A 24,545-nucleotide genomic window follows, 5' to 3' on the forward strand; every position below is an offset into this window, starting at 1 on the left:
TTTATTTCCGGGTCCTGTAATTACCAAAATAAAAGAATTGTTAGCTTTTAAAATATGGTTGGAAATACCTGTATTTTTCAAAATGATGGCTTATTAAATGGTCAAATATTACCCAAACAAGTTAGTAGAGTGTAAATTACATCGAAGTTCATGCATGATGCTGCCAGAAGACACATTCCTGTAACACAATACTGAGGCATACAACATATTGGCACTTTTCATAACATGTATAGCATATCTATCTCAAAATGAGGAACAAACAAACAAACAAACAAACAAATAAGAAAACAAACAAACAATAGCTAAAATTTTCAACTTAAATTTGACTGGAAAATATTTATTACTGTAACTGTAGAATCTGTGACTGTCTTTCTGTGGCTGTCTTTTATTTTGGGAAAAAATGCTAAAACATTTTCATACATTTATGTTAAATTTATAAAATGTTCATACATTTATGATATATTATATAGTTATAGTAAACAGAAACACTCATTGTTGTTAATGTTTTTGTTGTGACTTTCTGCTTGTCAGTCAGGCGTCGCCATATAGTGAGTTACTCATCATGGGTCACCAACCTTTTTGAAGCTGAGAGCTTTCTTTTGTACTGGTTAACGCGAAGGGCTACCAGTTTGATAGACATTTCGGGGAATCTCAATCTGCCGCTAATAATGTTTAAAAAAAAAGTTTTAATTATCTTTATTTATGTGAATAAATTGTTAGGAAACAGGTAGATATCAACCTACAACACTTGATTTCTGTTCATCTCTGTTCACTTTCAAATTACATATATGTATGTATATATATATATATATATATATATATATATATATCAATATTTACAACATTTCTAGGAACTCATACTGTCTCATCACTGGTGAACTATTTTTAGGATTGGCCAGCGGGCTACTCCTGTGGTTCCTGGGTGACCCTTCCAATAGAGGCCTCAACATTGATCACTAAAAATCAGAATCAAGAAGGAAGGACTGCATGCAAGCAGGGGGATAATGAAGAACTGTAGATTTTATTTTAATTATTCCCCCCCCACTATAAATACACTGGCCGAGTGAATTCTCACCAATAGAAAAAAAAAGAAAGAAAAAAAAGAGAAAAAAAGCAACTATAATAATAAACAGTCAGAAGATGTCCAATTCTGTGCGGGTGGCGATGGGCGGAGACACTGTCTGTGCCCGACAGCATCCTCTATTTTGGATGAGAGTGGATAGAGGCCACGCGACACCACCCTCATTAATTAGCAATTATTCACCAATGTAACCAAGTTGCAACTTTTTACCCAGTGCTTGAACGTTTTCGGGCGTTTTTGTGCAAGTGCCGCATTACACCGAAGGCAAGTGAACGCACCAATATCTGAGATTAGTGAGGTTGACAGAGAAGGTCCGCAGCAGCTAAACTGCATACGAAAAGCGTAATCATTCGAGCCACCGGACTACTGCTCATCATCTCGTAGGCTCTCATCTCGTCCGTAAAGGAGGATGGACTGGACAAACTGAGGTAAAAGCCGTGCAGCACATTGCGTTGTCGCGCAATTCCATGTGCGTATTGAGCTATACAGCTTGAGCTTGCAGCACCAAGTTGGTTCTGTGCTTTACAACTCACTATAACAAGGGGGCGTTGTGAATGCAATTGTGAACTATATTCGAAAGGCAATGATGCATCTTGATTCGCTGTACGCTTTTGTCACATCCCTACTCATTAATGTGTCACGGGAAAATGTTTTGTTTTGTAGCTAGGTAGCTTACAATAGAAGTATATTAATTTGTGGGCTAATTTCCCTAATTGATCCACATTTTGGAAACGAGCTGCAAATAATTAAATCCTTATTATTTACGTAATTTTGCTCTTTACGTTTAAATGAGTTTCTATGAATAATCTTAGGTTGCATGTAATTATGTGTGTCAGTGGCAGATGCTTATGTTATAGTGTCTTATTCAGAATAATGTGCACAAATGACTGAAGACCAAGTCTTGAAAAGGCTCTAAATGAAGTTATCTGCATACTCGGACCATTTTCGTTTCATACCCGGCTTTCAAGCGGAGGGATGCATGCATTCAATTAACTTAATTAATTTACAACCATTTCTTATTGAGCTTCAGTCAAACCCCACATGCTGTGGCCTGCATTGAATTGTACTATGTTAGAACAATTGATGAGTTATCAGGCTTTGATAAGAAGAATTAAAACATTGTTTTAGCACCCATGTTAGGTCACTCTTATGATCTAGATGCTTGATAACTATTTCAACATGTGTTATTAACACAATCATAAGGGCTTTTTGTCCCCCCCCAAAGAGAATCTTTCATTAATTTATTACAGGTGTCACTGAACATTATTTGCCTTTTTAAATATTTTGTAACCCCAGAAACGAGGGGAAAAAAGTGACTATCTATGGCAGAAAACTGCTTGTAATCGAGATGGTTTTGTCTTCAGGCTTTCATCATCCTCACCCCGTGTCACTATTGGCCCATCTTAAAGGTTAAAATGTCATTTTTGTTGTGGTACTGATATGACTTGAGGCTACGTTCAACCTTGAGGTCTTTAATGTGCTAAATTACTGAGAAAGCTGCGGTCCCCGAAGAAGCTGTGGTATTTGAAACTGTCAGTTCTGTTGCATAGTTACTCATTCTGATTTGAATGCACAATAAAAGCTGGTTAATGTCAGATCTATTGTGCGTATTATTGGAGCGTGACCTGATGAGTCATGGCACCATCAGGATTATTTGAGCATCATTCAAACATTTCAAGCATCCTCATGCATTGCTTGCATGTGGCTGTCATATTGCATCCGCAAGTGCGGATGCTACAGATTCAAGATATGTTAGCACTATTTGCATTCACAATATATGACAGACTGTGTCTCACACCAATGTGAAATGCTCTTCATACTTCCACTTTTTGGACCGGAATCATGATTTTTCATAATTAACACCATGTTCCTTTATTAGATGACCAATAGAACAGTCTGAATACCTTCTTTTGTCTCAATTGTTTCTCTTTAAACTCAAACAGCTGTTGCAGGGCATGGAAGAACATTTCAGGGATCAAGCGTATCCAGGCAATTTTTCTTGGATGCATAACATGCAAAACAGATCTGAATGATAATTTTACAGTATGTATCCCTGTTGAAGAAAATCCCCCCCCCCCCTTTTTTTTGCATAAATATTCAAAGCAAGAAGTTTTCCCTTGGCCCCTTTATCGATGAGAATGAAATCAGGCCAGATGTTTTTAAGAACTGACTAACAGCCAAACGAAACATATTTTCGATACCATGTCATTTTGCACGTTATTTTTAAAGATATTTTTCAAGACTATAAAATTTGACTCAAATGAATCATATTTCTTTTGAGTTAATTGTCAAATGGCTACTGCATTTGACCAACTAGTGTCCGCGATGATGATTTACTCAACTGCAGACACCACCAGGCATTTGCTGATGTTATTTCCCAGATAAAACAATCAAGCTGTGTTTCAGATCTGTTCCCACTGCACTTGAGTGTACTTGTCATGGACGACCTGAGAGACAAAATGAAAACCAAAACAAGTGTTGATGCACCAGGACTTGAGTGTAGCCTTTGGTCTTGTGATTGTTTTCTCAGTTTAAACAGACTTCCTCATTTTGTTTCAATCCTATCTCACAGACTAATAATTTTACTTCAGCATATCGATAGATTTCCACAACTACGGAACTATTCTTTATAACTTTTAAGTGCTCCCACTTGGGAATGTCATCATCAGCCAGAATTTTGAAAAGCAAACCCAATAACTACATAGCGACCTCATAAGTTTGGCTTTAGTTCAATTTTGCTTGATACGTGTATATCTGTCCATCAGACTGTAGGTCTGTCAGTCTACCTTTTTTTTTCTTATCCGATATTTGAGTGTATTTATTTAGCAAAGCATTATATATCAAACAGATAGTTCCATAATTTATGTAGCTGTTGTATTTTTTTTTTAAATTATGCTTTCTGTTTTTTCTTTGTTCTTTAGCTATCTTTTATTCATGTCAGCTTTACTCTGCCTCGAGTGTTTCCTCATCAATGGTGTTTCCTGACAGTTTTATCATCATTCTGTCAATCATACAGTCATGCTGCTGTTTGTGTGCGCAGGGGTGCAGCCAGGGAAAAACATATCCCCCGGCGCCCCACCTCATCAATGCCACAAATTGAAAATGCTATTTTCTAAGGTCTCTGTCAGCCTTGGATCCTGAGAATCGTCATCACTTTTCTTCTCCTTGCAGCGGCGGTTTGTGTGTGCGTGTGTCATGTTTGTTGACCCTGCTTTTCATTGTGGAAAAGCACTATGTGATGCAATGTTTGTTTAATGTATTGAAAGAGGCATGTATTAGAGAAGAGGTCTTACAAATCCTTGTGTTAGGTTGGAGACAGGCAGGAGCCTTTTTATTATTGGTTGACAGAGAGTTACTTCCCTTGTTACAATGTCAAGGGAATATTCAACACTCTCAAGTTGGCGCTTTCTCCTGTGTCAATTTACTATTTATTCCTGTCTCATAATGTAGTGCAGGTTGAGGCAGAACTAATAGTTTCCTAATTGCTCCCTCACTGTCACTTATCATTGACACACCTGCCTGAACACACACCACGAGCGCTCTGGCAAAGTTACGTCAGTTTACAGGTTGCACTTGCCGCAGCACAGCTGTAACACCATGCTGAAGGGTAGTTTGATGGTCGCATCACATGCTTTATTAATTAGAGCTCGGACTCGCACCCAGAAGTACCCTTCGCTATTCGTTTGCCGCGGAACTCATTCACTGCCATTGACAGCAATAGACGTCAAATATTAATTTGAACTGAATTCGTTTAACATTCTTTTCTATTCTTGTTAACAAGCGTAAGAAAGCCTAGAATAATTTTTTTGTACAGTTAGAACAGATATAAAATTTGTGATTAATCTTGAGTTAACTAGTGAAGTCATGCGATTAATTACGATTACACATTTTAATCACCTGATGCCCCACATTTTTTAAAATAATATTTTCTTTCTTTATTTATAATCTTTTTTCTTTTCTTTTTTTAAAGAAGAGATTATTAAAAATAAGGGGCATCAGGCAACATTTTTTAATCGTAATTAATTGCATGACTGCACTAGTTAACCCACGATTAATCACACATTTTATATCTGTTCTAATACAATAAAAATATATTCTAGGTATTCATACTCTTGTTAACACAAGTGGGGAAAATTTTTAAACTAATGGAAATAGTTCAAATTAATTTTTGACGTCTATTGCCGTCGATGGCAGTGAATGAGTTAATCAACGAGTTTTGTGTCAGCTCGAATGGGTCACAATTTGTTGTTTGGCATGTCATAATCCCAAAAAAGAAAAATCCAATTGGATCCTAATGGCAAATGGTGTGCACTTGTATGGCGCTTTATCTACACCATATGTTGCCCAAAGCACTTTACCAAGCCTCATATTCACTTTTGTGAAGACATCCGAGTGTACATAGACACACTCACACACACACACACACACACACACACACTCGTTCGTGTAAACCTACGGAAAGGTGTTTAAAATAACTTACTTTAACCTCCAGGATTCCTCACTGTACACTGCCCAATGACAGAAACCTTCTTTTGGACCAATTTTAAATCCATCAGCTTGCATTGTACCAGCTGCTCTAGCTAGCACTAAGCTAAAGTAGGCATTTTTGTATTTCGTCTCCCTTCCTAGGACGATGAGAAAGGCCAACAGCCAGTAAACAAAGCTGTTGATAGACTACTTAGATGGGCGTTATTGGCTATCTGCTTAACAGTTGAATTGACAATTGAAATGACACTGTAAGCTACGCACTGGTTAGCGTTATTGTTTTGGCGTGCAACATCGATTCATGCACAGCTCTAGTATTAATTGATGTTTCTTTTAAACCTAGTTTTAATGGTTTGGTTGACCCATGGTTTTAATTCATGTGCAATTCAGGAAGTTTTGCAGAAATGTCTTGTTTAATTTCTTTACACAAGAACTAGCTAGTATTTCTGTCCATGACTTGGGAGCTTGGCTGTGTGAAAATGTGTCATTCTTAACTCCTTTACCGCCCAAAACGTGTAATGACGTATACTAAAATCCAAATGAATGCCGCCAAGAACGTTTATTGATGTTTACGACGTTTTTCTCTCTCAATGGGCAGTGGAACTTGTTGCGCAGCGCTCCTCTTGTGAATGGGTGTAAAAATCACAAAAAAAACAATAACTATGGCCAGCAGATGGCAACATTGTATCTCTTTTCAATGGGCTCCTGGTAGTATGGAATTACACTGTAACATGACAAATCTGATGAAATAGAACGTTTTCATGGATGACGTGAATGATTGCCTGAATGAAAGCCTTTGTCACATTAAATCAAATTCACAAAGCGCCACTAAACAAAAAATTTTAGTGTCAAAGTCACTGTTGTGCAGAAAATCTATCTTCACAAAAAGCTTTTTTTTCTCCTTGTTTTCAATTTTCGCTCAATGTCACTCAAATTACCTATTTTCAAATGGTGATTACTAAAGAATGGAATAAGGTAGAAACATACTTTTTTCTCTAATGAAAGAATAGAACGCAATTTTTGATGTTTATATCATCAAAGCACACAATATTCAGTTTGCCTTGAAAGATGAGTTAAAATGCTCGAAATTGGCTGGCACTGTCGGGGTTGTTTTTTTTAGATAACGTGTGACAGTAAAAGAGTTTAGCCACGGAAAGACAGGCAGTTTAAATACGGTTGGCAAACGCACAACGTGAATGTACGCTACACCAAATGATTTGGTAAGCATTGCTGATCAAAAAGTAATGGTAGACCACTGCATCACTGAACAGTGCTAAACTAACCAAAGCATCCAAGTGAACGGCAAGGTCACAACAAAATACATCTCATAGAGGATTTCCATTAGGTACTTAATGGTTTGTGACCCATTAGCAAAGTTTTGACCTTGTTATTGTTCCTTGTCTGCTATAAAGGAGACTATTAGAACACCCCTTTGCATATCACTATAAATATTATGCTCTACAATGCGAGCAACTGTTAATGTTATTCATGTTACCGTTGTTCCGAGCTCATTACAGTTTCATGTTCAGTGTAGCATTTCATTAGCAAGGTTGCATGGGGGTTGTTGAGCAGCATTATTACTACAAGAATGCTATTATGCATTTGCCATATTATTTGCATTACACCATTGAGTACTTAATACTTGAAGTGTTTGTCTTGGGCTTGATGAATACCACATCTACAGTTAATGGAATAAAAATACAGTTTAGACACTTGATTTTGCTAGCATTTTTTTTATGAGCTGAAAGCTCAAAGATCTATGAATACATAAGACTTCTTCTGAAATATTGTTCCCAAATCTGTCCAAGCCTGTATTTGTGATCACATGTTATTTTCCCAAGATGATTTGCATAGAGTTGTAGCCTTTGGTCTACTTCCCTTCAATGGCTCTGCAAATTCCAAATTGTTACTAGATATTGGTAGGAAGTGGAACACGCTGTCGTATACGATGATCCAGAACATCCCAAACACGTTCAGTGTGTGGAAGTGAGTACACTGGCCACGCAAGACCTGAGATGTTTTCAGCTTCTATGAATTGTGCACAGATCCTTGCAACACGAGGCCATGTATTATCATGCTGCAAAATGAGGTGATATCACGATATCTAAAATGTGCCTGTATTTATTGTCAATGACATATCATATGCCGGCCCATTCCAACGTTGACATCATCAAACCACTCTGTGCTATCTGCTCTGTACAGTGTAAACCAGGATTCATCTATGAAGAGAACATTTCTCCAACGTGAGAATTTGCACATTCATGTTTAAATACGGTGACGAACTGCAGTCAGGTCGAGACCCCCGAGAACAACTAGCATGGGGGTGAGCTTCCGTGAGACCGTTTTGCGACAGATTTGCAGAAATTCTTTGGTTATGCAAACTGATTGTTGCGGCAGGCTGGTCTGAGACGATCTTGGAGGTGAAATTGCTTGTTGTGGAGGTACTGGTTAGTTTGGTTACATGTGGTCTGCGGACGTGAGGCCAATTGCGTGTATTGCCAAAACCTCTGAAACACCATTTTTGTCCAGTGCTATAACAACATGCACACATTAGATGCACATCATTTGAGTTATGGTGCACATATGAGGAGGACATTTTGTGTGATTGTCATCACAGATGAGATTTTTTTGTGTGCCAAATTGAAGTGACTTGTGATATTGAGCAGTCATGGAAAACAAGTAGGAACCCAGAGTGAATGTCCCTTTGTGTGTCTGACACCTGCAGCGCTCATCCTCCTGATCCTAACGTGATTAACATGCACTTCCAAGCTCCCCGGCCCTCCCACCGCACACCCCCTTTGGCTGGCCATGCTGGCACAGCTCTGTTGTCTTGGCACTTGCTCCACATTGCTTCTATTGCTACGGGATGACTCAGGTCTTTGTCTGGGATGGACCAATATAGTAATGATTGAACTGTAAGATTCAATGAATTCAATTAATGAATAGCTCAAACGATTGTTGGAGTTTGAACCATCGTCATATATAATGTCATGTCATACCATGCATGATGTATGCTGCACCTTTTGCTACCATCACTAAAGATGACAATAATCACTCCACTAGGCCTAATTCTTGCCAGAATCAAAACGTTAACTCTGCATGTGTCTTATGTCTGTTTTTATTTATTTATTTTTGTTTGTTACATTTTTACTTAAATCAGAAGAAGACTTGCCACGAAATAAGTAGAACAGATATTCCCATCAGAAAATAATTTTTGCTAATGTTACCAAGTGCTTCAGTGCCATGTTTAGTCAGAGATGATCGCCAGTAACCAGGTGGATGACCGAGCTGAAGAGTTGGTTGTTAGATGTTTAACATTTTATTTTGGCTGCTACTTCCTTGTTTTTTGTTCACTTCTGCTGACTTCCAGCCATCACCGAGCAGCTTTTTGTGGATTTGGACTAGATTCTGTAGCAGGTGTTGCACACATTCACAAGGACGAAATTGTTGGTATTCCAAATGAAAACCCAACAATGGTGATGGAAAAAACTGACTAGAGGAGGATGGGTGGTTTTGTTCTGAGGCTATTTTGCTGGATCATTCTGCTGCGTCTCTTGAATCTGTGCATGGTACAATAAAATCTACCCATTAGAGCTTTCACTATTCATATTGACAGCAATGAATGGCTTCCAAATGGGTTTGAATCATAGTCCCAACAAATAAAAAATCCATAATAATGAATGGCGGATGGCGGCCACTTATATAGCACTTCAGCTACATCATACGGGTACCCAAAGCACTTTACAAAGCCTCAATTGTACTTATTTGAAAACTACAGTATGTATGAGTTAGAACCTGACATTTTGACTGCCGTTTCTAACTCCAGAAAAGTTGTTATTTTTTTAATTAAAAAAAAAAAAAAGTTTTTATATTTTTATATTTTTATATTTTTATATTTTTATATTTTTATATTTTTATATTTTTATGCTTTTATGCGTTTATGCTTCTATGTTTATGTTTTTATTTTTTTTATTTTTTTTATTTTTTATTATTATTATTATTTTTAAATTATTTTTATTTTTAATTTTTTTAATGTATATATATATATATATATATATATATATATATATATATATATATATATATATATATATATATATATATATATTTATGTATAATTTTTTTTATTTAATGTTTTACTTTGGCTGAGATACCTTGCCGTGCCGTGGCCAAAGATGCGACCCGGGTCAGTTATGAATGAATTATTGGTTTATTTCGGTTCCATACAAAATAGAAAAGAAAACACAAACATTGTTTTGAACAAATCAATTAATAACTAAAAAGGGAATAGGCTGAAGCACCAGACTTATTATTGCCTATCCAGTAGTGTCTTGGGAATCACCTAAAATTACAACAGTAATGCTAAAATAAATAAATAAAATACTACCCAATACACATTATAATTCCTACATGTTTTACATTTTATCAATGGAACTGTAAGCATGAATTTTACATTAAAAAAAATTCTTTAACCCCAACACAGAAGTACTGTACTCAGCTTCAATGCATCAAGTCCATTTCACAATTTTACATCCAAAAATGAAACACATCTGTATTTTATGTTGGTCCTCACTTCACATGTTCAAACATAAATACACATCTTCAGTTCCAGTTCACTTCTCTTAATGTAAAGAAATTCTGAATACAAACATGTAGGCTATTGTTCACTACACGAAAAAGCATTTCCAATGTCTTCAAATCCACAATATCCATACATTATAAGCTACCAGATCCTTCAAATAATTGATTAATTGATTCTCTGTTACCAACCTAATTAAATATTCCAATGATTTTTTTTCTGTTATTTGATAACCAGGTCTATATTTGTTTTATATATACGTTTCCCAAAATTCAGCACAATATGACATTTGAGGCAACGGAAGAGACGAAGAGTACAAGAGTATGTGCCTTTTTGTGCTGTAGGTGGATCCTGGTTCCACAGGCCTGCTGCATGTAGCATCCTAGCTAGCTGGCTAGTTAGGGTTAAATCTCTTCGTTCGTTGATATGCCTAACGAGGTGAGGAAGAGGCTGGCAGCAACAGAGGAGTTGATGCACTGTAGAGATGGGTTTTGTTGACCGTACTGCTTGGCATTTTGTCTTTGTATAGACACTACGCTCAACAAATACATCAATTCCTCTCCAGAATGTCCGTCCTGTCCCTACTGTATGTGGAATATGTACACCTCCACTTGCAAAGCACATCCATCCATCCATCCATCCAAATATACATATTGTATTATGTTTCCAGTATCTGTTGGTTGTAACTTACTGTAGATACTGTACACAAATGAATAGGACCTGTCTTTTTGCTCATCTTTCATCATGTCCACATCCCTATATGCCCCTCCCTCTGCCCTCAGACCTGGCTCTGTGTGCTGCAGTAGGATTAGACAGGCTTCAACATTCTGGTGTGCCTTGATTATGTCCAGGGATAAGAGCTGCTTAATTGTAATCACTGGCGCTGTACTATACAATGTAAACATGGGAATAGACCACACACCTCGGATAAATATACAAACACATGGCTTGGAAAATGGCTACCAAACTTTTTGATGTTGTATGTGTTAAGTGAGCTGTAATGCAGTTATTTTGCAGATCTGGGTGCAGAAATAATGGATGGAGCAGGTTTGGCAACTCCAATGCTCCTTTAAATAGAGAGAAAGAAAACAACTCTTTAAGGTATTCTGCCTGGCTGACTGATTGCAATTTTATTTAGTCTTTACTTATTCCTGAGTCCTGGCAATCAGTCAACTCAAATTAGTTCTGTGTGACATTTTACTAGATTTTTCAATTCTCATTCCCTCATGATTACACCTATACCCTATCACCAGATTTGCTTTGTTAAACAAAAAAAATCCACCTTGATGGCTATATCATGTCAAAAAGGACAAACAAGGACTTTATTTTTTATTTTTTAGAACACGCACATTGACAGAATGTTAGAGTCGTTCTAGCGGAATAGGTTGGCCATCTGGCTTATTAGTTGTCAGATGTAGGGTCAGCTCTCTGGTGACCTGTCCTTGGTGCATTGCCCTTTGTCCCACACTTTTTGCATGTGGATGTTGAAGTCACAATTTTAAGGTTTTGCTCCCTGGCCCCCGCTACACTTTTGAAGTGTAATTTGTTATTTAGATGTGGTAAACTGACCACAAAGTGCCACATATGCGTTTTCTGACAAAATACATAATCATTTATCATTTCATTGTTAAAAATTTGGTTGATTGTGTGGATGGAATTGATTGTTGTTGTTGTTTTATTTTTAAATAGAAATAGACATATATATACACACACACACACACATATATATATATATATATATACACATATATATATATATATATACACACATATATATATATATATATACACACACATATATATATATATATATATATATATATATATATATATATATATATATATATATAGACGGATGGATTGCTGTATCTAGGCCTGTTTTAATTGAATAGTCAATAAATTAATTGTTGATTTTCTGAATAGTTACTCAAAGAAATACAATTTTCATTTCATAGTCAAGAGTGTTTGAAAATTGAAGGTAAAATAATGTCATGTCATATTATACATAATGTCTACAGTTGAATGGTGAGAAAACGGCTTAATGCCCATAAAATCCAAAATACTGTGGCAGTTGTTTTAATATTTTCAGAGGTTGTTGACAGATGTGTATTTGAATTTGGGTGATGAATCACAATTCATTTTGCGTCATTAAGCGAGAGTATGTAACCTTTCAAGCACAACTGCATCTACCAGTCAAACATACTTTTAAGCAGAAAAGACGGCGTCAAGTACTTTTATGCTGTGTTGCCAAAGGTTTGGAAAGCGATGTTTAAATAAAACTGGCAGCTAGCATGAGAAGCTAAAAATTTACTGCTTCACTCCATAGTGCTCCATGCCAGATAGCAAAAATAAATGGGACACTTATTTCTAACACCAAGAGGACAATTTATGTTTTAAAGAAGTCATACTATGCCTTTTTTTCCACAAATTAAACCAGTTCCCAGGTGTCTGGTCATCAACATATCTGTCAAATGTTTTTGTCAAAATACCCCATAGTCAAGAATTATAGATATTTTAAACCATATTTCTTCTTGTAGGGGCAAATTTGTGTTCATGCAGTGCTCTTCTCCTCATCCCAATGCTCATTCTGAGCTAAGGGGATTTGGGCGTTGCATTCTAAAATATCTCAAGGGCACAATCTTCTTTCGCCTCAGTTGCCTGCATTACATATGTGAGCTAGTTCTTTGTATAGATTTGCAGGCATGTAGGAATTTTGTGCCTCAGAGGATAAACAAAAAAACCCCAAAAAAACTGTGTTGCTTTTAATGTCCATAATGATTTTTGCTGTTGCTGTACAACTGTATTATTGCTTTGACAAATTAAGTTGAACTTTATTTGAGCTAATTTAATGAACCAACAGTTTGTTCAGTGAAGCCAGCACCTTGACAGATCAAAGAAACTGAAGCTACACTTTAAAAGGGGGGGGGGGGGCAGATGGCAGTAGACTAGACTGAAGAAACCCCAAGGTGAAAATATGCATGTGCATTTACCTGGTGGTCGTAAACCATATGAGGCCAGCCAAGTAGTATAGTTTTCCACAGCAGGTGTAGGCTAATTGTGGTTTGGAATGGGAACATCAACCAACCAGCAAAAAAAAACTATTTCTACGCAATTACAACTTACAACCGTAAATGACTACATAAAAAGCAATTACATCAGCATTACTATCCATCAATAATGGTCATTCTTTGGCTAGAGTGACATTGCAGTAATTATTTCAAGATATGAAATAATGGAAATACAAATCTGTCACATTATAAAACATATATTAATTTTTACAATGGTAAGTAAAATTTAAAATTTCTTACTATCATAAAATTACAAACGTAAGAGTTAACCATTGTAATGTAAACATGTCCAAAACAAGACACTTCAAACGTTAATGACAAATGAGACGAATAATATATATGATGAAAGTAATATAAGTATCTCTGCAAATGTGACTCTATCAAATGTTTAACCCTGACATAAGTATAAAATTAAATCAACCACTAATGGCATGTTTTGTAAAATGTTGCCAGCAAACGGAACATTCTAGATCTTATCTCGATTCACGGCCCCTTCTTGTCAAACAGCCAAAACAGACGGGGCCAAATTGCATTACACCAGCCACTGAAGCAGTCGTTTATTCATAAAAGGCTGGCTAATTGGCGACAGAAAACTGATGCATCAGGATGGAGGGCAGAATAAAACAAACCTGAGACAAAACAACGCCCCCACTGCACCGACAACTTCACACACAAATCAAATATTTGCTGCTTAACGGAAGGGAACGCTCTTGGCTACAAAACTTGCAGTTCACCTATACTTTTTAAAACATGATGATAGTGTTTAGTCTGACCCACCATCAGCTATTTGTATATAACCAATGAAAAAGTCAATTTGACATAATATGTCCCCTTTAAGGCAATATATTTTCTTATAATGGAATGGCCTTTTATGGGCTTGGGTGATGTCTTCTTGACCGGTTCTGCACCGGATGGGTGTTGTGGGCCCACACGTCCTGTTTGTGTCTGTGGGGACCCGGGCCCATTGGTCTTTATTGTGCCTGCACTGTAACTTGGGCACCTCTAATAACTAATGTTGTATGTGAGGTGCGGTTGATCCACTAGCATGTCTCTTGAGACACACGCCTATGGGATTTAGTTGCTAAGTGTGGGGCCACTCTCTTAATTGCTATACACTACCCTTGTGACTACTTTGTCTTGCTGGATTGCCCTCATTTGCACTCAAATGTTTTACATTTGCGTGGAAATGATGGTACCGTTGCGTCCATGGTTGTATGTATCCGTTCAATTTAAATAAATAGATAAATTCACGAACATATCCGGTTTTCATTGTTTTTCACAGGATCAATTAGCATGTGTTGAATTTGACTGACGCTTTGCGCGACAAATGGGAGGCGTAGTGCACCGTGTTGTTACCATGACTGCTCCCAAGTCAATCACGAGGGGTGTAGGGAAAAAAAAGGCAGGTCTTGTGTATGCCTGTTGTTATTGTTATATATCATCACCCTCATAAAATAATTGCCTAAGTCATTTTTTTTAATACAAAAATTATTTTTGCCTAAAGCATCTCCTCATGATGCAAATGGTTAAATTTTTTTGTGTTGCCTGAAAAATCTGAAAAAAAATGACTACGGTAATTATTTTAAAAAGGCGGCGACATATTTAAAAAAGCATTTTAGATATATAAAAAAGAGAAAAAAGTATGTAAACTTTTTACATATCTCACTTCCTCAACCTTCAAATAAGGTGCAAAGCTGTGTTGATGGTCCAGAATTTGGTAGTGTTTTGCGCTGCCAAACCGGAGACATGGTCACGGTGCAGCAGGAAAAGGACCATCGCAGGAGGAAAAAGGGTTATGGGTTATTTTTTTTGTTTTATTTTCTACCCATTAAGAGGTGGCATACATTAAAATAATTATAATGTATGGCGTCTTTGAGTAAACTCTGAGTATCATCAAGGCTGGGCCGAGTTAAAAATCAAAATATGGTCACTTTAAGTTATTAAAGAGCTGAGGTTGGACTGTATAAGATAAAGCTTGTCTTCTGGGCCTGTTCAATTGAACACAAAGATGATGTACTGTTTTTCGAGATGCTATGACTTATTCTGCTGTATAAATGGCAACGGGTGGATTCACAGGATTATTTTACCTTCTGCCATCTAATGGAGGTTATTTTTTTGTTTCTAAAAATAAATAAATAAATAAAATAATGGAGGTTAATTTTATTACCGGTACTCTGTCTATATCTCTTTATCGCCGGTATAGATAGATATACAAAGATATATTTCTAATTGATCAATAATAATTTGGGGACAAATTAAGTGTTATATAAGTGTTGGTTACTGTTTTGAGTGGACTAAAATTTAGTGTTTGTTTGCTTGTAACCTAAACCAGTGGTTACTGGTTGGCCCATCTAGTCGAGTAGTCAATGTATCGACTTTACCACTTCGCAATGATGGTTACTGTGGAAATATTTGAGTAAAAATGTGCATGCTTGCTAGTCTTTTTTGTAAATATAATAAATGCATGTCCATCTGAAAAGCTAGCCACTAACGCTTGCTGACTAATATGGATTATTGTCTGTTTTACAACATCCGACTGTCCGTGAGAACACGATAATGTATGTGATTTGTGATTGGATGAGTGAGTCGTGGGGGGGGGGGGGGGTGGCCAGTGGAAGGGGAAGCGGATTTCGACAGTGTGCCTCGGTAGATGTGTAAGGTTCAATCACTAAGTGTGCGGTTGTGAATCACCAACTGTCTTTTTGTGTGTGTGCAGTCATCTTTTCCAGTCGGGTTCGACCATGTCACGCAGTGTTAATTCAATGGAGACTCAAAATTTGTCTTAGGTGCGAGTGTGAACGGTTGTTTGTCTATATGTGCCTTCCTATTGTGAACTGTGCCTCATGCTCAAAGTCAGCTGGAATGGTCCAGCACACCCGCGACCCCAGTGAGGATAAGGTAGAAAAGATGGAGGGGTGAAAATATGCGCCTTGGCGCCATAAAGATTGGAAAACACTGGCCCAAGCTCAAGTTGATCTCTCAGGTAGCATTTCATGCCAGAATTGCATTGAAAGAGATTCTGGAGTCAAATGGCGTCATAACTCATGCATGTATGTACTTGTTGTTGTGGCCAAGATAATTTATGTGGAGGTCATGCGAGAAGACCTCCCAAAGAGGCTGTCAAATGAAGACAGGAAAATGTTTTCCTCCCCTCCTTAAGAGCTGGCAGTAGATATAAAGGGACACTGTCAGAAAATGAATGTGGCAGAGAAGATGCCAGCGCATTCATCAATGCAGGGCTTTATGTGTGGGAGGCTTTTTGATGTGCTGCTATGGCTCCCACTGCATTGGTCTTCTGTTGTGCTTGAAAGCCAGGAGCTTTGCCCAGCTGGGACACAACTATATATGCAAGTTGTCTTTCCTGCCTATCTTAACCATGACCCGACGACAAGTGACCTACAGGATGTGTGGAAATAGAAAAATACGCTACAGAAATGTCTCGCAGTAAATCGATTGTTGCTCATGATCTCTAATGTTTTGCCAGTGGGTAACTATTTGTTATTGATCGTTTAATAATCTCCACGTCAGTTTGGTTGCATATTTCTTTCAATTGGCAGTTCAAATGTTTCTGTGCCAGAAGAAGCCATACAAGCCCAAGTCACGCTCACGACACGTCTGTTTTCAAGTGAGCGTTTTTGTTTGGGATTATGAGCAGATCTTTTCTCTCGCCAACCTTTAGCCTTTCTGTCACTTTAGTCATATTTTTTTCTGTAGCCACTTAACCTTTTGTTCATACAACCTTATGTAATTCATAGATTGTAATTTTCACTCCTGCCCTATGGAGGTTGCAAAGGTTTGTGGGCCTTCTTTTCTCATTTTCTTTTCTCTTAAAATTCTTCTGGCATCAACTGCTGCGGTTTTCTTCGCTCTACCTGCTCAATGTCTGTTACTTAGTACACCCGTGGTTTCTTTCTTTTTCTAGACAATCTAAATGGTTGTATAGTTTTGGCAAACGGCTGTGCAATCCCTTTGATTGATTTTCCATTTTGCATCAGCTTTGCAATTGCTTGTTTTTAAACGCGGTCCAGCTGTCTGGTTTTAAATGTTGTTTACACTGTTCCAACTGTGAATGCATTCAGTACAGGTGACACATCTGAAAGTGAGTGTAAGCATTCAGTGTAATTTATTCTTTTAAAACTGCTCTATGGAGGAGTTTGCCCAAAAATATCGTGACAATATCCTTTTTATATGACCATTTATGACTCAAACATCTTCTAATTAGCAGATTAACACCTAAGATGTTCACAATTGGTGCTCCTGCAAGCCTGTGGCCAATAGTTTTCAGACGGGATTCGGGTTTGAATTTCCCACACTCTGCGTATGTGACGTCATGCGCGCAGTGCGTATGTGACGAAGGGAGTGTGCAGTTTCATTTTTTGGCCACATGTGGCAGTAGTGATTCAAAATTCACTGGGCCGTATATAAATAGAGTTTGGCCAACTCGGTATCAAGCAGGGTAACAAGATGGCGTCCATTTGTCATGTGACCAGCAGTTGACCAATCACAGCGTGACCAATCGGTCAACTGCTGGTCCCATGATATATGAACGCCATCTTGTTACCCTGCTGAAAACAGAAGTGGCCAAACTCTCCCTATATATGGCTCTGGAAATTCAATTTCCTGCATTGAGCAGCTTTACTATTCAAATTAATTGGACTTACCTGGACATCATGTTTCAATACTTTTGCTCAGACAACAAATGAGTGGGTTCATATTCACATATGCAGCTACCTTTTAAATTGTGTATTCACTCCAGATGCAAATGCCTGGAGACAAAATGAAATGTTTCTTTTGTTTCATACTAATATTTTATAAGGAAAGAGAATTTTAAAGGCCAATACTTTTTTGTATCTTAATGTTGTCACAAAATTTACTGTTCACATGATCTGACCTGACTTATTGCACTTTAAGACAATTCAGAATCTTTTTTATTTATATTTACAATTATTGAATTAGAATTATGAAAATATTTTCATCTCATCTTTGCTGATGTCTATGTTTGTATACAACTTAAGTGATTATAAAATGTATTACTTTAATTAATAAACTGAATAATTTGACCAATTACTGCCTCTGCAAAATGTTATTTGGAATTTAATGTTTGTGGAGTTTTTATCATGTGTTTGATATTTAAGAAGAATTGTTCCTTTATTAATCAATATTGGATTGAATTGAATTAAATCAAATGAAAAAGAGAAAGAAGCAAAATAGAATCACACTGAATTCTTGTGAATCCAAAGCAAATCAATTGAGCAAAATTAGAAATGATACCCAGCCCTGTAAAGGATTATAAAAGAGAGAATAAGGACTGTTGAGAGGCTGAAATCTGAGAATTTGCACAATTTGAAGTCAAACAACGGCTTTCAACGGTTACTCAATTTTGAAAATAGTTGTCGATTAATTTGATAATAAATTGATTGTTGATAATCTATTTTGTCACCTCTAGCATCAACTGTTACATACAAAGTTTAACAGTCTTAAAGAAAACATATTATTCTTTAAAACAGTGTCAGTGTCGTGATGCCGTTTTTGTGATAAGACCTAACCTTGGCGGTGCATTGCTGAAATAGAGAGAACCTTGGATATTTTAATTTGTTATCCTAATGCAGTGGTAGGAAACCCTGGTCCTCGAGAGCCGCTGTCCTGCCTGTTATCCATGTCTCCCTCCATCAGCGCACCTGATTGATGAACAAGATCGTTATCAGGCTTCTGCAGAGCTTGCTGATTAGCTCATCAGTTGAGTTAGCTGTATTTGAGGAGAGAGACATGGAAATTGGAAAACAAGGCAGGACAGTGGCTCTCGAGGACCAGGGTTCCCTACCCCTGTCCTAAAAGATACGCTCATCCTCTTTTGAGAATTAAATAAGAAAAATCCACCGGAGCTTTACCTGCTCTGCATTACTGAAGAAAGCCATCCATGAGTTTCCCTCTTCCAACACAAGCTGATTCCAATCAGCAGGTTCAGTATCAGGCTTATGCAGAGCTTGCCGATGAGCTGATCATATATCAGCTGTGTTGGAGAACGGAAACATCCAAAACCTGCAGGACTGTATGACACCTATGGGGTTAAAGAGTATTGCACAGCAGCACTGTCCTTTTTCTCGCTCTTTGTTTCTCATTCATGGCTCTGAATTGTTGTTGGCTGACACTTACGCTCATTCAAATTAATTGTCAACTATCTAAACATTTAGTATTGTTTTGCATTAATATAAATGAATCCTTGAAACCGTCCGTTTAAAAAATGTTTCAGGCAAGAATGGTCAGCACTTGAATTGGCCTCAAATAATCTCCTGCCTCAATATAACTGAGTCGGTTGATCCGTTGTTCCCTGTCACTCACGCTACATACTACACCTCTCACAAATAAGACAGCCTGGATGCACCACGGGGATTTAGAAAGTATATTACAGCACAGCAAAATCAATCGGCGGGCGGGCTGTAGCCAACACAGATATCCAAATTTAGTTCCAAATTCCTGCTTTTTGCATGTTGCTCACTGCTGGGTTGACAATCTGTTTTGAGACAGGATATGAATATATTAAGCAGTGTGTAGCAAATTAAGAACCCGCCCCCAAAAGTACACAGCATATTCTGCTTTGGTTACAAATAAATAAATACATTTAAAATAAATAAACTGGTTTCTCTGCATTAATGAAAGGCAGAGTGCATGCACACTTCCATCTATATTTGTGTTGGAAAATCACATGTCGTCCTCCCCCTTTCAGTTCCATCATAATCTTCTCTTATGGGTCTCAGCCCATGGTATCTTAAACCACTTTGTCTCCAACAGCTGCTGAGACCAAGCACAGAGAGGTATAGAGAGATTAAAAGCGCCTTTGCAGCCCCCTCAAAGAATCCCACATTTGTCTCTGCCTCTAGCTCCGTTTGTCTTTGATCCAGTATGGCTTCCAAGACATTTCAGTTCTGATTATGCTAGGGGCTTCCTGCACATGCTAGTCTATATGCAGGCCTACTATTGACATTGCTGATTATCCCTGTTGATTCATTCAGCTAAAATAAAAGCCTGACCTGTTTTCAAATTCAAAGTGTTTGGGTGAACATGCGTCGGGATGATGTACAGAAGGTAGACTCTCTTGAATAACTCAACGATTCTGTGATTCTCATCACATACTGTAAAATCCCAACCTTTGCCTTCTTCTGTGAAGGGTGCATGCCCTCCCTGCAATTCTTCAACTTTCATCTCATCCCGAGCGCAGCTTTGTATATGAGTGCAGAGCATGGATAAATCAGTGGAATTAGCCATACCCACTCGACTCCATGATAGATTGGACGTGATGGCCAAGCTCAGTAGAATGCCTGCCACCTTACATTAGCTGTTTGCAATGAATGGTTGTGGTTGCTCATAATGATACAGTCAGCTAAACAGTAGACCTATACTTGACCTTGTAGTATCATGCATGGGTAAACTTCATATAGGAGAGTAACCGTAATCTCAACGTACATAAATGATCTACAATCACTAATAACACTTAATATTGAGTCACTTACTTGCTAATGCACGCACACATTGTGAATCGAGTCAATTTGTGGAGGAACTCAAACATGTTGCTTCATCTAGCCATTAGCATGGGTCTTAAACATACGTGGCCAAAACATGCCTAATTAAAGTTAAAACACACTAATAAACTAACCACCAGAGAGTGCTCTTACTACACAAATGGAATAGAACATCTCCTTTTTAACGGTTGCACTGCTTTTAATATCGCGACGAAAGGAGAGATATCAGAATGTGGGGATTGTGTAAACCTTGTCTTGCCTTAAGCATTTGTAGTGACTTTCTTAATTTGTCTACAGAAGTTGTTCCTGGTTGTTAGTGGCGCTTTTTGGTCCATAGCCATCTTGACCAGGCCCCTCCCCCACACACATACACACCAGTGAACATCCAGAGCTCGCTTGAGAGTGTGGACTCCTTTAGGTACCTTGGTGTTCACCTAAACAATAAACTGGACTGGACAGGCGACCCAAATGCTCTCTACAAGAAGGATCAGAGTTTTCTCCGCTTTTGAGGTCTTTTGACGTAAGCATTGGCCCTGCTCTGGACCTGGTTATGACGCTGTGGTGGCCTCGGCATTTGTCTTATATCATTGTGTGCTAGGGAGGAGGCATAGGGACAGAGAAAAACAAAACAAAACAAAACAACACTTACCCGAGTGGTTAAGAAAGCTAGCTACGTCCTGGACTGCCAAATAGACTCCATCGAATAGGATGGTAGCCAAGCTGACATCAATCATGGTCAACATGTCTCACCCCCTGCTTTACACTGCAGAGTCCCTGAGCAGCTGCTTCAGTGACTGACCTCTATACACTAGCTGCAGGAAAAATGTTCTCCTTTCTTTGGGCCCTGTAGAAAATGAAGCATGGATCAGTATTGGGCCTAATTTGCAATGTGGGGGCACCAGTGCGATGAGAATTTTTGTTGTTTTGTTGTTGTTGCACGTTTATTGTTTTGTACTTGTATTGTTTTTTTGTTTTCTTTTTTTAACTGGGTAACACCGGTTATAGGGACATAATATATAAGATGAATAAGGCCTATTGTGCGCAAATCCGATTAGTTGATTAATCAACTGAATAATCGTTAGATTAATCGATTCTAAAACTATTCAATAGTTACAGCACTGCCTGTAAGTAGACCTCAGAGAATAATGTCCCCCCCCAAATGAAACGATTGAAAAAAGAAACTGTTAAAATTATTTAGATCTCTATTTTCCCCAAAATGGATTTTGTATTAGGTGGAGGGATGTGTGGCAGTATACAAGTGACTAAATCAGAAACTGCTGCCCACAAGGTAGAGATTAATTAGTTTAGTGAACATTATATCACCAGATTACTGCCTAAATTACTCTTGTTCAGTACACACATTCCCATTTTTGAGTTTAATTTGAATACATGTACATACAACCTTTTTAGTTGTTGATGTTGTAGTATTTCTAAAGACACTTTTCATTTGTCTGTGGGTTTACATGATGCCATCTCAAATAGTGAAAAATAGTCAAAGGCTCAACAGGGATATGATCAAACAGCGCCCACGCACATGCTTCCACTTAAATGTGGCATAAATGTGCAGGGCTGTTGCCCCTCTGCATGGCCTTATTCAATTCTCCACGAATGGCCTTGCTAGTTAGTTCAGTGAAAGTAAGCTAAGCTTGTTTGGCTGCTTTTGGAGTCTGGCCTTTACGCTCCCCAGAGGCCATGTGGCCATATGTCTTCCTCACTCTGGCTTGGACAGTTGGACTGTGTCCATGGGTTGATAGGAGTGAAACACACGCATTTCCCCTGTATGAATTTATACACATAGAAACGGTGCTTCTTTTCTGCTTTGGATGGGAAAAAGAAACGCGTACAGATTGCCAGTTGTCCACATGAGAGGATATTATATTTATTACAACAATACCTGGAGTCTCATTTGGTGGGTTGACTCCTTTTTCCAATATTGGTCTCTTTCTCTCTGACCTTCACATTCCCAGCTCAAAGCCTGTTGCCTGTGTCCAGCTCCTGTTGACAAGTCGTTTGACAACGTTGACTCTGACTGTGCTCCCCTGTTTGCCCAGCAGCCATCATTGTGTCCTGTCTGGTAATATTGAGGTCAGGCTAAGCCACTATGCAGCAGTTTCTAGGACACAACACATATCAGGATTGCTGGGAAGTTGAAATCAAGCTGAAACTCCTGGGGGAGGGAGTGGAGTTAGTTACGTGACACCCGCTAATTCCGCTAAATATGTGTCCTCGCTCTCTCCACAATCGGTGTAGGCACAAAAGGCTCCCTGATGGGTTCTTCCTCTTTTTTTTAATGCCCCTCAATTGGACATGCAGGTGCCTGCAATGAGCTAATGTTCATAAGTGGATTAAGCCTTTTTACAACACTTTCCTGTGTGAACAACTTATGTATATGTGCATTATTGCCCATTTTCCCCCTAAGATCACCGTATATTTGCCCACATTAGTATTATTTACACAACTGTAGTTACAATGAAATCTGTTTAGCTTAATGCCCCTGAGCATAAGGCTGTACAATTAAGCCAATTTGAATCATGATTACGATTTTGGCTACCACAAATTTCAACACATTCAATGGACACTCCCACAGCGTCTGTGAGCTGAGAGAATGGCTTTATTTTTCACAATTTTGAAGTCTCATGTTATTTACCAGGGCGGCATGGTGGGTGACTGGTTAGCACGTCCGCCTCCCAGTGCACAGGACGTGAGATCGAGTCCGGGCTTCGGCCTTCCTGGGTGGAGTTTGCATGTTCTCTCCGTGCTTGTGTGGGTTTTCTCCGGGTACTCCGGTTTCCCCCCACATTCCAAAGACATGCATGTCAGGTTAATTGAACTCCCCAACTTGTCCATAAGTGTGATTGTGAGTGTGGATGGTTGTTCGTCTCTGAGTGCTTTGCGATTGGCTGGCAACCAGTTCAGGGTGTACCCCGCTCTACTGCCCGAAGTCAGCTGGGATAGGCTCCAGCGCCCCCCGTGACCCTTGTGAGGAAAAAGCGGTTAAGAAAATGGATGGATGGATGTTATTTACCGCGGCTTTTTTATTTAAATTTTGTCAGAAAGCACTCTGACCATGTCAATCAATTTTTCTCGATGTCTTTTTTTTCCCCCTTTTTAATTTAATTAATTTAATTAATATTGGATATTCTATTGTGCGAGTGGTGAGAGTGTTACGGCCGGTTGGTTGCGGCTGCACAATCCATTGAGATGCAATGCCTAATTATTGTATACATTCTGCCTTTAAACATATTAATGCTGATTATTGATTGAAGTTCAAAAGGTGTTTATTTAATTATTTGTTTATTTGGGTTAGTTTGGGTAATTTGCCATGATATTTAGCTGCACTGCATCATACTGAGAAGTGTTTGTAGTTACCTTGTTGCGTTACATGGGAAAATTATAGTCATTAAAAGTGATAATTCTGTCAAACAGATTTTTCTTTAGTGAATTTCTTTTTCCTTTCATTACAAATCCTTTAGATATGATTATTGTATTACCAATAAGACTCTCTTTGCCTTGTATTTCCCAAAATTAAATAGCTTATGAAGGGCATCACTTTCCAACATTTTATGACCCTGGAAAAGATTGTAAATCAATAAATGCCATTACTGTGAGTTTCTCTATTTTTGAAACGCTGTTTTGAAAAGTGTATATTCTCCCACATTCCTGCTTCAAAGAGGAGACATAATAATCTCACTGAGACTCCAAGTGTCATTTTTTTCTTTCTCATACAGAGTAATGATTATTGGCCATGGTGAGGACTTTACCACTGTCTGGGAACAAGATATTTTGTTGACGCACCCTTCCAACAGAAGACGCGT

The 24,545-nt window shown here is 38.1% G+C and overlaps 1 protein-coding gene across 12 annotated transcripts in view; it reads left to right on the plus strand.

The window, feature by feature from the left end:
• Positions 1-1,186: 1,186 nt before the first annotated feature.
• Positions 1,187-24,545, plus strand: part of arvcfb (ARVCF delta catenin family member b) — a 189,566-nt gene continuing 166,207 nt past the window's right edge. For 6 of the 12 annotated variants that reach the window (XM_086075596.1, XM_086075604.1, XM_086075601.1 and 3 more), the window contains exon 1: positions 1,187-1,509. The gene's annotated coding sequence lies outside the window, so the exon portion shown is untranslated. The remainder of the gene's footprint in view (positions 1,510-24,545) is intronic. The other 6 variants (XM_086075600.1, XM_086075603.1, XM_086075609.1 and 3 more) reach the window with 3 other exon arrangements.

This window comes from Leptonotus elevatus, chromosome 5 (assembly GCF_054856555.1).
Source record: "Leptonotus elevatus isolate MCC_2025b chromosome 5, RoL_Lele_1.0, whole genome shotgun sequence".
Taxonomy (NCBI): domain Eukaryota; kingdom Metazoa; phylum Chordata; class Actinopteri; order Syngnathiformes; family Syngnathidae; genus Leptonotus; species Leptonotus elevatus.